Below are 13374 nucleotides of genomic sequence, written 5' to 3'. Positions count from 1 at the left end.
CAGACTTTAGGGAGGCAGTTGAGTGTATGAATGAGTATATTATGCCCGAGCGAGTACAAAGGACAACAAATCAGAATGGGATAGTTAGTATGCATCAAAGTAGGGATATGACAAATGGGCTTCTGCAATTCATGTACACACTAATGAAGTGTATTAGGAACAAGAAGGAAGAGTTTTTGGCCTTGGTTGGCACTTCCAGGCCACAGGTTGTTGGTATTAGGGAAACATGGCTGACAGAAGATGATATAACTAGTGGGATTGAATGTGATGGATATAGTGTGTTCAGGAATGACGGGGAGAATAAAATGGGGGGAGGAATATTGTTGATGATAGCTGATGAGCTACAGCTAAGGAGAATAGAAGTTGAATTGCAGGATAGAGAAAAGAGCACAATTGAAGCCATTTGGTGTGAGATTGTGGCTAGCAGAACTAAATATACAATTGGGTGCTGCTATAGACCAGGTGATGGAAAAGATGGTGGTGACAGTATGCACATGCAAATAGAAGAAATGAGTGGAAGGAGGGTAATTATTATGGGAGATTTCAACTATGGTCGCATTGATTGGAGTGAGGAGAGGACACACGGGAGGAAGGAATCGGAAGGAATTGACTTTATGTGGTTATTAAGGGACAACTATCTGCGGCAGCATGTAGTGGAAAATACCAGAGGGGCAGAGAGTGCTTGACCTAGTAATTGCAACTGAGAATGTGGCTGTTAAGAACATGACCATGTTGCCACCAATTGGTGAGAGTGATCATAGGGTCTTGACTTGGGAGGTGGCTAAAGGTGTGGAATTTTCAATTAAGACAGGGTACATGTGGAATTATCAGGCTGGAAAGTATGACAAGCTTAGGAGTTTGATTGGTTCAGTGCCATGGCATGTACAACTGCAAGGACTAGAAGTTGATAGTGCATGGGAGGCAGTTAAGAAATGTTTGCATGAAGCAATGGCTGACTGTATACCTAGAGTCCGAATAATAAATCAAGTAGGGGTTAAATGGATGAATAACACCATTAAGCTTGAGCTGCAAAAAAAGAAACAATTGTGGAGGGAATTTAATGAGAAAGGTGACCAGCAGGCACAGCAGTATAAAGCTCAGGCCAGGATGGTAACAAGGGTGGTAAGAAAAGCAAAAGCGGATTACGAAATAAAATTGGCCATGCAGGCTAAAGAGAATCCCAAGCAGTTTTTTCAATATGTTGCAAGTAAAAGGAAAAATGTTCATGGTAGAATGATCTTAAAAAATGCTGAGGGTAGGGAGGTAACCGAAGCAGTCGATATAGTGAAATTACTGAGCGAGCACTTTGCAAGAGTATATCATCCAGGTGGTGACATTGCAGGAATGGAAGAACCAACAGCTTATACTGGAATTGTGATGAATGAAGTAGAGGTAACTAGTCTATTACAGAACTTCAATGTCAATATATCTGTGGGATTGGATGGTATACCAGCTCATGTCGTATGTGAAGCAGCTAAAGAATTCACAGTGCTCTTGACCATTTTGTTTAATTTGAGCCTCGGGTCTGGGTCAGTCCCAAGGGGGTGGAAAGAGGCAAAAATGGTTCATTGCATAATCATTATCAAGGTCTTGGAGAAAATAGTCAAGAGGAAAATACAAGATTGGATAGAAGAAATGGGATACTGTATCGGGGACAGCATGGTTTTATGAAGGGTAGGTCATGCCTCAATAACTTGCTCACGTATTATAGCACAGTGATGGCTGAACTGGATAAGGGTAATGGGTTTAAGTGATTCTACTGGACCTTGCTAAGGCCTTTGACGGGATACCATACCACATGGAATTCTAATCAGTAAATTGCAGCATATGGGGATGGATATAGGGTTGGTGAGATGGAGAGGAGGGTGGTTGACGGAGAGATATCAGAGAGTGGTTTATTCAGGTGTAGAGTCCAAAAGACGGCCTGTGACTAGTGGTGTGCCACAAGGATGTGTTCTTGGACCACTGCTGTTTAATTTGTTCATTAATTATATAGGAAAGGATCTGAGATGAACAGTTCATTTGTTTGCGGATGATGCAAAGTTGGGTAGGGCAATAGTGAATGCAGATGACGTCAAAATTTTGCAAGATGATTTGGATGGATTGGAGGTCTGGGATAAGGAGAATGGATGTCAATTTAATGTGGCAAAATGTAAGGTTATACATTTTGGGGTGAAAAGATTAGCAGCAGTTTACTACATTGGTGGAACTGTACTCAAGGAAATTGATGAAGCACAAGATTTAGGAGTGTTGGTGGATAAGGAGTTGAAGTTTAGGGGGCACATTGCAAAAGTGGCCAAATCAGCTCATCAAATCACTTGGTTGCTGAAGAATATGTTGACAAGCAGAGACAAGCAGGTTATTGTTCCTCTGTATCGAGCCTTGATAAGACCCCATCTCGACTACTGTGACCAGATTTGGTCACCTAGGTTTCTTCTTAATGGAGAGGAAGTTGAGAGGATCCAGAGGCAAGTGACCAAGATGATAGCAGGTCTGTGGAATGAACCTTATAAGAACAGGTTGAGGATTTGTGGGTTGCAAGAATTGGTTGATAGGCAGAGGAGGGGAGATATGATTGAGACATTCAAATTACTGAAGGGTTTCTATAAAATTAATTCAGAAGATATTTTTGAGAACAGGGCTGGTTGTGGGAGGACTAAGGGACATCCATGGAAACTGGCAAAAGTGTGGTTAGTAAAGGTGTTAGAGCTATGTTCTTTACTTTTAGAGTGGTGAATGAGTGGAATGCGCTCCCAGAGTCTGTGGTGGATGCTGTGACAGTGAATGAGTTTAAGGTGAGGTATGATAGATACTGTATGAATGTCGAATAGTTGTGATGAATATGATTTGGGACCTCCCTCGATGAGTCTAATGACTCCCTGGAGTTGCCCATAATAATAATAATAATAATAATGCAGAACTTGACTAAGATCAGTCAACATGATTTGCTGCCATTCCTCTGTTAAAACATTTTTATCATTGTCATTTAATTACAGCCAGTTAAGGTTAAAGCTAGATAACTGGGAAGTGACCTAGGAATGTGGAGAACCAATTGGGGCTTCTGAACTAATGTCCAGTCAATATCTTCAGTGGTTCACCCCATTAACAGGTATTTACCTGAATACTGAATGAGCAAGGATGAGCTGGCAGTTTGGAATTTAGCCAACCGAACCGTATTCTGTACTAGCTTACACTAAACAGACAATGATGGAACCACATGATGAAATTTCATGCTGGCTGGGGTGTCACCCAGTTAAAAGAACAGCTTTGTAAGAGAACTAAGGCAAAAAGTGAAAATATAGTTACTAAAACAAACTGCAACCCAACATCAGAAGAATTCAAGATATGTACCAACAACATAAGTATCAATGGCAAAGAAATCAAACCTGTAGAAGTTTTGGCCTTCTTCCAAGTGATATTCTTAATTAAAACAGGTAATATTCTTCTAAAAAACTGTTAGAAATGCTATATTCAGGCAACAATGATCAAAGAAAAGAAGGAATAGCTAAAGTAATTAACAATAAACATGAAATAATGTTCTTGAATAAGAGCCAATATCAATGATGTGGTGTAGCAGTAAGGTGAGAAAACAACAAAATAGGGAACTGGACAATGACTTATTTGGCATATGACCCACAGAAGGTAGTACTCAGAAAAAAATGGAAGAATTTTTCAAATCATTAGAGAAGGTAACTAAAAAAGAAAAGTTGGTCTTAGGTGGAAGTCTAAACAGCAGACCTGAAAATTAAGACCAGACATATTGAAATGTTTTAGATAATTTGTAGAAAAGAGCAAATAATAATAATTATTATTTTTATATTAAAGGGCTAATAATAATGGTAAATACTGGCTAGATTTCTGTTCAGGAAATGAATTAATCATTACTAACACCATGTTCCAACATAAAGATGTGCACAAATTCACATAGAGAGAAGCAAGAAATAAGAAAATTCTCATCGACTATGTCATTGTAGACGAAGATATCTCCATACTAGTTCAAGACACAAGAGTATACATGGGATATGAAATATAAAGTGATCGTCATTTAGCTTTGAACATGATGAAAATAAACATCCCATCAAAACAAAAATATATATTAAAAAAGATTTTAGAAGAATCAATGTTGAGCAGTAGACAAAATTATACAAATATTATTTTTAAAAAAAAGTGGAAGCAAGAACGAAACCTTGGAGACAATAGCAGACAGTATGAAGAAAACTGACTGATTCAGCCAGAGAGGAGTGTGGTGAAGTTGTTTGCAAGGAAAACAAAATCAGAACTCCTTTGAGGACTTAGAAGTTAAAGCGGTAGCCACGGTAAAGAAAGAAGTGTATTGAGAATTCCTAGCAAGTAAGACAATGGTTCTGAGAGAATAGAGAAACATGTAAGCAAGAATGTAATATGGAAAACATCAGAACAAAAATTTTTGGAAAATTGGTAGGAATACAGAAGATAAATATCAGAAAGTTATTTATTGGCAAATTGTTCTCGAGGCTATTGAAAAAAGCTTAAAATGAAGAAAAGAGAAGTGTAAAAGGCATCTGAGATGATAAAGTTGATATGAGAATTGAAGATAAAAGTATTCTGCATGCCTAGATAATAATAATGAAAGATTGTTAAAGGAAACCAGAACAACTGATAGTGGTAAAAAAATATTCAAGATGAATGCAGTGAGGAGTACATATCAGTACTTAAGGATAAAAAAAAAAGTGAAATGTTGCAAGGTAGCTGAAGTGGATGATATTCAACCAGAAATGCTCAAGTATGGTAGAATAATAATTTATGATTGAAGTAAAACTCTTATAGCACCCATCTATATATAAGCCAGTTTTTGTTTAGGAGTGTCCCTTATTTTAAATACATTGGCTTTTTTCCTCAAGAAATTTTTTGGGCATTATAAGTGTATTTTAAAGGAAATTATAGCAGAATAATTGAGGAAGAAAAATTTTGTACATACCTTGTTTAGATGCTAGAATGTCTTCATTCTCCATACTTCTGCTGTTAGGCTGTTAAAAAAAAGGTGGGAGGAGTGTCTGGTGGGAAGAATAATTTCCCGTCTTACATCAAACACTCCTCCACGTCCCCCCCCTTTTCTTAACAGCCTAACAGCAGAAGCATGGAGAATAAAGGCATGCTAGCATCTAAACAAGGTATGCACAAAATTTTTCTTCCTCAATTATTCTGCTATAATTTTCTTTAAAATACACTTATAATGTCCTAAAAATTTCTTGAGTATAAAAAAGCCAATGTATTTAAACTAAGGGACACTCCTAAACAAAAACAGGCTTTAATAGCCGCAAAAATAATAGTTTTTAAGAGGGGTAGCATGGGAATTTTCCCAGAAACAATACCTATAGAATATAAGAATTACAGAGGAATTCCCTACTGAGTTTTCAAGCAAACTTTATGCAAGCATGCTTGAGCAGAAGTTAAGAATTGCAGAAGAGAAATTACTTGAAGAAGCTGGATTCAGACCATATAAGGTTTATCAGGATCCTAATGAATTTGTCTTACATTTCAGAGTAAAACAAATTAATTGTTTTAAAAATCGAGACATAAGAGGAAGAAATCATCATAAAATATCATTACCAGAATCACTTGTTTAAATTTAAATGCCTTTATTTGTAAAATTTTAAGCTAAGTTTCATAGCTATTGTCAATACCATATAATAAAACACAAAAAGGAGAACAATTCAATTGAAAGCATGTGATATTATGTGCAATATCAGCTGCAGGAGAATAGCTCCATCTATATTAATGGATATTCAAAATAAATTACAATAAAATGATTATTTAATAAAATGGTTTTTAAGTATAAACAAAAAATTAAGGAACACATGAATGGTGAGTATTAGTCAATATAACTTCCCAGAATCGAGAAAGTTTTAGCCAAATAATTTTTGTTCAGGTTTGGGTTGTGAATGTGCTTCACAGCTTTCCAGCAGAAAATAAAACACTTTGGTTTTGTTCTACTGAATCTTGCATTTTGTAGATTATTTCAAAATCCTATAGTTTTGTTTTAAAATTTAGATGGTGGCTGAAATTTTTTTTAAATATATATAGAATGATATAGATATAAAGATATACTTAACTTATTGAGCTTTTAATTAATATTAGAATAAGTGAAATTTAAAATTTGAAAAAACCTTAGAGCTAATGAGGGCATTATATGCGACTAAACTCCATTAAAAATTGTTGCATGTTTGCTTTGATGCTTGTCGTGGAATGTCAAAGTAACTGTCATGAGTAGAATCATTCATAAATTATGTATTTCGTGTCAGAAAAATGCCCTCTCACATATATATAAGTACTTCCAAACATCGAATAATTTTTAATCCCAAATCTCTTAGGTCTGGTTATTTCTCAGTGAAAAAAAAAAAAAAAGGTTTAAGTAACTCTGCTGCAGTTTCTGTTTGAGTGCTAGCAAATTCATCTGCCTGAAGTTCATAGACAGTAATTTACTATTCATCCGACTTTCCAAAGAGTGACTCTTCAATTAAATGACCCTTGCACGTCAACCAACTTCTGGTAGAGCACCATGTAATTCAATTATCAGAACTCACCATTCTGATATTTTAAAGGTGAGATAAATGGTAGATTACTGTAGTTCCATTTGATAAATGGAAATTGTGCTTTTAATGTCAACATTCATCGGGCTGCTGAACAGACATATGACAGGCTTGATTTCATCAAACAGTTGTTACCCATCGTTAAAATTCTTAAGAGTGTCGAGTTTCACCAAGTCGAAAGTACTTGGTGAAACTGTATAGTTTCACCAAGTACTTTCACATTTAATCACATATAAGCTGATATTTAAGTTGCAGCACATGGGTCTGGATGTCAGATTGGTCAACTGGATTCAGGATTGGCTGTCCAATAGGTATCAGAGAGTTGTGTATGGTGGGGCAGTTTCAAGGAAACAGAGGGTTACAAGTGGGGTCCCACAGGGCTCAGTACTGGGAGCTATATTGTTTAACCTTTATATCAATGACATTGTCAGTGGATTGCAAGGGGATATTCAGTTGTTTACAGATGATGCAAAGCTGGGAAGGATTATTAGTAATAATGCAGATCCGGCAGCTCTGCAAAAGGATTTGAATAAGCTAGATAGATGGGCAAATGAATGGGGATGTCGGTTTAATGCAGCAAAATGTAAGGTCTTGAGGTTTGGGAAACATCGATGGGACACTGCATACTCTATGGGAGGAGATATACTGGAGGAAGTAGGGGAGACAAGAGATCTGGGGTTGATGATTGATAGAAACCTGAAATTTAGGGGACATATTGCAATGGTGGTGAAGGTAACACAGAGGATTGCTGCAATAATGAGGACACTGACCTGCAGAGATAAAACAGTTATCATTCGGTTGTATAAGACCCTGATCAGACCACACTTGAACTATTGTTCTCAGATTTGGTCCCCAGGATTTGAAGGGGATAAATTAACTGTGGAAAGGGTACAAAGGCGGATAACAAAGATGGTTTCAGGACTGTACAATGATAGTTATGAGGATCGGCTGAGGGAATGTGGACTGCAGAGTTTGGGTGGATAGAAGGAGAGGTGATATGATTGAGACTTAAACTGTTGAGAGGTGGTTACAGGGTTGACACTGGGGAGTTCTTTCGCTTGGTTGAACAGCAGGAAGGAGTGATGACAAGAGGCCATCCCTGCAAGTTACAAAAGGAAACTGTGAGCAAGAGGGTGAGGAGTGATTTCTTTGCATGGAGGGTGGTTGAACCATGGAATGCATTGCCTGATGGAGTCGTGAGAGCGAGAACGGTCAATGAGTTTAAGGAGTGGTATGATAGACTTTGTGTTTCTTAGGAAGGACCATTCACGATGAGTCTTTTGACTCCATGGAGGCCCGAATAATAATAATAATAATAATGATCCTCGAAAAATTCAAAGTGAGTCAAACTGTCCCTTTCTATATTCGATTTTAACAACAATGTCAGCTCATTATGAAAACCTGCTATAGGACTGTAAAGATTACAGATATTTCAATCTTTCTCTTGTAGGGCAATATTTAACATATTCAGATGCTGCGTGATATCACTCAAGCAAGGCACTGAGCTAAGAAAAGCAGCATCACTGAGATTCTGGTTAGATCATTATTACATTTTATTTCTTTCAATAGGAGATAAAGTTCTTTCCAAAGTTTGACTGTGCAGAAGTTAGTCATGATATCTGACATCTGTTTCATGTAAAATGTTTTGAATTTTTTTGTGTGTTAGAGCATGGATTCTTGACCATAATTAAATTTATTTTCATGACCTTCTCCACTGTATTAGATAGTCCCAGTGATGACTCACATGATTTTTGTTAGTGTAGAATGCAATCCAAATTTGAGATTTGATTCCATCTCTTTCAGCAAAAAAGTAATTCTGATATGAAATGAAATTTGGTTTATTCTTCATTTGAAAATTTCATTCCTCAGACCACATGCAGTGCCAGAGTCCTCCATTGGATAGCAATGATCTATATGGACCATATTATAAAAGAAAGTGGCACTGAACCTAATATCAAAACAAGATGTTAATTTTGGTTGTTTACTTTACACAGATTATATTATCATCTTAAATGAATCTGGTTCTTGTCACAGGATTCCTTAACTAAACTGAATAACTGCTGTGAAAATTCAGTCTGAAAATCAGCAATAAAGACAAAAATTATAAAAATAGGCAACAACATGGAAAACAAAGTAAACTTTAATACAGAACAAGTAAAATAATTCAGCTATTTATGAACAGTTGTTAGCAAAGATGGCAAATGAAATATGGAAATAGAAAACAGAATAAGCAAAGCTGTCATGAATCAACTGAATAAATTTATATGGAATAAGAGAAAAATTAGTCAAAATTCTTAACTAACTGTACATAAGACAGTGTTCAAAGCAATTTTAACATATGAATCTGAGACCTGAGTAAAAAATAAAGCAGTCGATCAAAGACCAGAGACCACCACAAATATCAGTCCTAAGAAACATTATTAAAGTGAACATGGCATTAATAGTAAAATCACATTAAAAGTGAAGATAATAGGAATGAGTAATCAAAAATTTGTAAGGCAAATTTTTGATTACCATTTAGACAGAATGAGAGAGGAAAGGTTGTAAAAGCAGATATTCAATCCAAGAATAACAGGAAAGACCCAGAGGATTAATGAGACAGATTAATGCAGTTAAAAGTGCCTAAGAAGACCAAAATATTAGATATGTCAATAATGGAGAGTCCTATATCCTACCATAGTATTTTTTTTTTTTTTAACGTAGCTCCCAAAAAGATCATTTGTGAACTTATAGTGTATTTGTACCATGGGTGGTTTTTATAGCCTCTGTAGCTCAGCTGGTATAAACAAAGCCCTGGGTTCGATTCCTGTCCATGATGGCAGGAACCTTTGGTCTCTTTGACTAATGGTGAGTCAGCCTGAGTCATAAGGAGGAAAAGGTTTTTTTTCCACCAGAAACTTGGTTTTTTGGGCCCTCAGAACAGGCAAACCAGCACTGTGAACACACATCTACAGACATAAGACACTCCTGGAATAAGGATTAACCAACCTATTCCATAGGATTTCAGTTTCAAACACCTGCATGATGAAGTGTGGATCTGCACGTGAGTGTAAATCATGATATATATATATATATATATATATACACACTGGGGGGGGGGGGGATTTTTTGACCAATTTTTACGGTACTTTAACCACCACTCAAGAGTGGTGGTTAAAGTACCGGAAAAATTGGTCAAAAAGAGAATTCAAGAAGGGGTTGATAAGAACATGATACTCTATTAAGGTCAACATTGCTTTGTGAAGGATCAGTCATGCCTTAGAAATTTACTAACTTTTTATAATAGTGATAGCTGAGTTGGATAAAGAAAATGGGTACATGATGATTCTGCTGGATTTTGCAAAGGCATTTGACAGAATACCACATGGAACTCTGTTATGCAAATTAGAATAAATGGAGATGGATGACACTGGTTATGTGGAGAAGAGACAAATATCAAAAAAGTGGTATACAGAGGAGCAGAGTTCAGACAAAAGCAGGTGACTAGTGATGTGCTGCAAGGCTCAGTTCTACAATTACTACTGTTTAATTTGTATGTAAATGATAATGGAAATATTCAGTTATTTTCTGATGATGCAAATTAAGTAAACTAACAGTGAACCAAGGTGATGTGGAGAGCTTGCAGGCTGATTTAAATAGGCTGTCAGTATGGGCAAAAGATAACAGATATCAGTTTAATGTGGAAACATGTAAAGTTGTGCATTTTGGGATAAACTGATTACAAGCTGTGTACCACATTGGTGGAACTATACTCCAGGAAAGAGATGAAGCTAGGGATTTGGGGATGGCATAGACAGAGTTGAAATTTAGAAGACAAATTGCCAAGGAAGTTATTATTCCTCTTTATAAGGCTTTGATGTTCACATCTGGATTACTATGCTTGGGTCTGGTCTCATGGGTTTCTTCAGGATGAGGAGGTGGTGGAGAGGATTCAGAGGCAAGTGAACAAGATGATGAGTGGCCTGTAGAATGTTCCCTATGGGGATTGAGGATGCGTGAACTGCAGAAGTTGGTTGATAGGCAAAAAAAGAGGGTGATATGATGGAAACTTTAATTTACCTAAAAGGGATTTCTAAGACTGATGCAGCACTTAGCTAGAGGGGGAGGGGGGTAGAACAAAATGATGAGTTTAGTAAAAGTATAGTTTGTGATAATTTGGGTCTCCTACAATGAGTCTTCATACTCCATGGAGGTGCCCATATAATAATAATATATTAATTGTAGTTTTACTGATTTACAACAATTTTTTACATATTTCATACAAAAAACTCAGGAGTGAGCCAACCGATTGGTCTCTTTCATTCACTCAAAAGAGATGGAGAGCAGGTCATATCATTTAAGGATATAATTGTTTGAAGGCAGGATCAACATATGTGTTTGTATCCCCACTGAGCCTTTTTTTTTTAACAGCTGTCTTCAAGGCATAAGAGGGTTTACTGGATGTTGCTGCCACTTTTGTGGTATACTGTCTTTTTTTGCCTCCTGATGACTAATATATTGCTCTGTTTTTATTCTTTGGATCCCCTTCTCATCCTTCCACCTTTGGCATGCTTGGGAGTAGGCCATGTAGTCTCACTCACAGTTATATCATTTTGACAATTTGCTCATACAGTGATCTAAAATTTTCTGGTACACTTATGCATTCATTGAACTTTTTGCGAAATGCAAGCAACCAACACCATGATATGACATGTAGTCCCAGACCATCAGACGGGCTGAGAATTTGACTGTTGACACTAGACAGTCAGGGTTGAATTTTTCCCCTGATCATCTTCAAACTGTCTGCCTACCGTCGGCACCCTGCAGGTTAAACTTTGTCAGAAACAACTGCTCTTTTCCACTGATCAGGGATCCATTTGGCATGCTCTTTGCACCAATTTAAATGAGCCGATCTCATATTTTTTGGTTAAAAAGGGCTTCTCTTTAGGGCACCTGGCTATCAGTCCCTGTCGAATAAATCTTCTCCTGTCAGTTACAGAGCTTGCCACAACTCCCGTTTCTTCCCAGTCCCACTTCAGTTCTCCAGACAACACACACAGCAATTTTTGGGGCAGAGATGCTTTAGAAATTGATCTTGGTATAGTGTAGATAGTGGCTTTCTTCCTTCTCTTTTGACAGCAGCTATAACACAGTAGATTGACTATAGGGCACCCTTTTAGCTATTTCACGAGAGAAATAGCCTTCTCTATTCGACACTTGAATCACACTTTTTCTGTGAGGTGTTAACTGCATGGAACTAGCCATAGCAATCTCAGCATAAAAATACGAAAAGTAGCTCTCACTGTCTATTTATAACATAAAAATTCTGATGCAACAGCAGCATTTACTACATTTTACAGAAACCTGTGGGAATGATAGATGATGCAATACACAAAATATCTAATGATAAACCAATGAAAAGGACCATTTAACTCTAAAAACTATATTTATGTAAGGTGATTCAGTTCTATGAACATGAGTGTGTACACACACACATATACAGGGTGGCCATAAAATAACTTTCCCTCTTTGGAGGCATCTGTAGCTAAAACCAATAAACAGAATGAGACCAAATTTTATATTGAGACTTTTGAAGGCATGGGGAGATGGTTTCCATGAAACAAAGATTTAGTAGCAAAAGTCATCGATAGGGGAAACGTTGGTGTTGTAGAGCCGAAAGTAGTCAAATATTTGCAGTAAACGCAGGTAAAAAGGATTACGCAAATTTTACTGTGCATACGTGACAGCAGCAGCAGCATCAATTCCACTTAAAAAGGGATTGAGAATGTTCAGACAGTTATTCGAATGACTGACGAATTGTGCTCAATATGCATCCTACCTTGCCTCACTGTGCTTTACTTAAGTTGTTTTACCTTTAAACCAGGGGTGGGGAACCCATTGTCTGCAAGTCTATTTCAATTCACCCCTTTGCTGATGTACTCGTATGTACATGTAAATAAAATTTTATTATAATTAAATTTATTTAAATTTAAATAATTAAATATACAAAACTAAAAATGGCTATATTATATATAATATGATTGTCATACATCTGGTAAGATATATATTGCACACTACATACACTATATATAAGAGTTCAAATTTACCAGCGCCCGTGGAAGTTTTTAAATTAGCAATTTTCACCCTTGATACTAAAAAGATTCCCCACCCCCTGCCTTAAACAGTGCAATGCCGTAGCAGCCCTTTGGGAATTTAGAAGGCTTCATAACCTGCGTACAGATTCTATGTCAGCTGAAGCACTGAGAGCTATGATTAAGAAGTTTGAAGAAACTGAATCACTAGGAGTTGACCTGGCAGAGGACAGAAAGCAGTGCAAGAAGAGACAGTAACAGACATTGCTACTGCGGTGCCCGACGACACAGGGACCAGTACCGGTCCAAGTGCTCATGCCATAGCTCGCAAACTTAGGCATGAGTTTCGCAAACATGGCTTATGGTACAGTCTGAAAAATCTTACAGAAAATGCTTCACTTCCAACCATATAAGTTCAGTCGTGTGCAAGCACTAACTACTGCAGATTATGATAAGGCATGACCATCGTGTTAACGTTTCTTGCCCGAATGGAAGTCGCCAATGACTGGCCTTGGAGAATATTGTGGGGTGATGAGGCTCATTTTTATCTGAATGGGTCAGTCAACACTCACAACTGCAGAATTTGGGCATCTGAACATCCCCAAGCAATCCAGCAAGTATCACTGCATTCTCCAAAAGTAACCATGTGGTGTGGCTTCACAGCCAATTTCATAATAGGACCATACTTTTTTGAGCGTATTACCCCTACAGGTCCTGTAACCTGCTCCATTACA

The 13374-nt window shown here is 37.1% G+C and overlaps 1 protein-coding gene across 2 annotated transcripts in view; it reads right to left on the bottom strand.

Annotated features, from left to right (window-relative positions):
• LOC150095289 (deoxyribonuclease TATDN1-like) overlaps nucleotides 1-13374 on the bottom strand; it is a 336553-nt gene that overhangs the window by 162852 nt on the left and 160327 nt on the right. The window lies entirely within an intron of this gene.

This window comes from Typopeltis vanoorti, chromosome 20, assembly GCF_054136105.1.
Source record: "Typopeltis vanoorti isolate ZY-2024b chromosome 20, IOZ_Tvanoo_1.0, whole genome shotgun sequence".
NCBI classification, from domain to species: Eukaryota; Metazoa; Arthropoda; class Arachnida; order Uropygi; family Thelyphonidae; genus Typopeltis; species Typopeltis vanoorti.
This window is presented reverse-complemented; position numbering and strand designations above follow the sequence as displayed.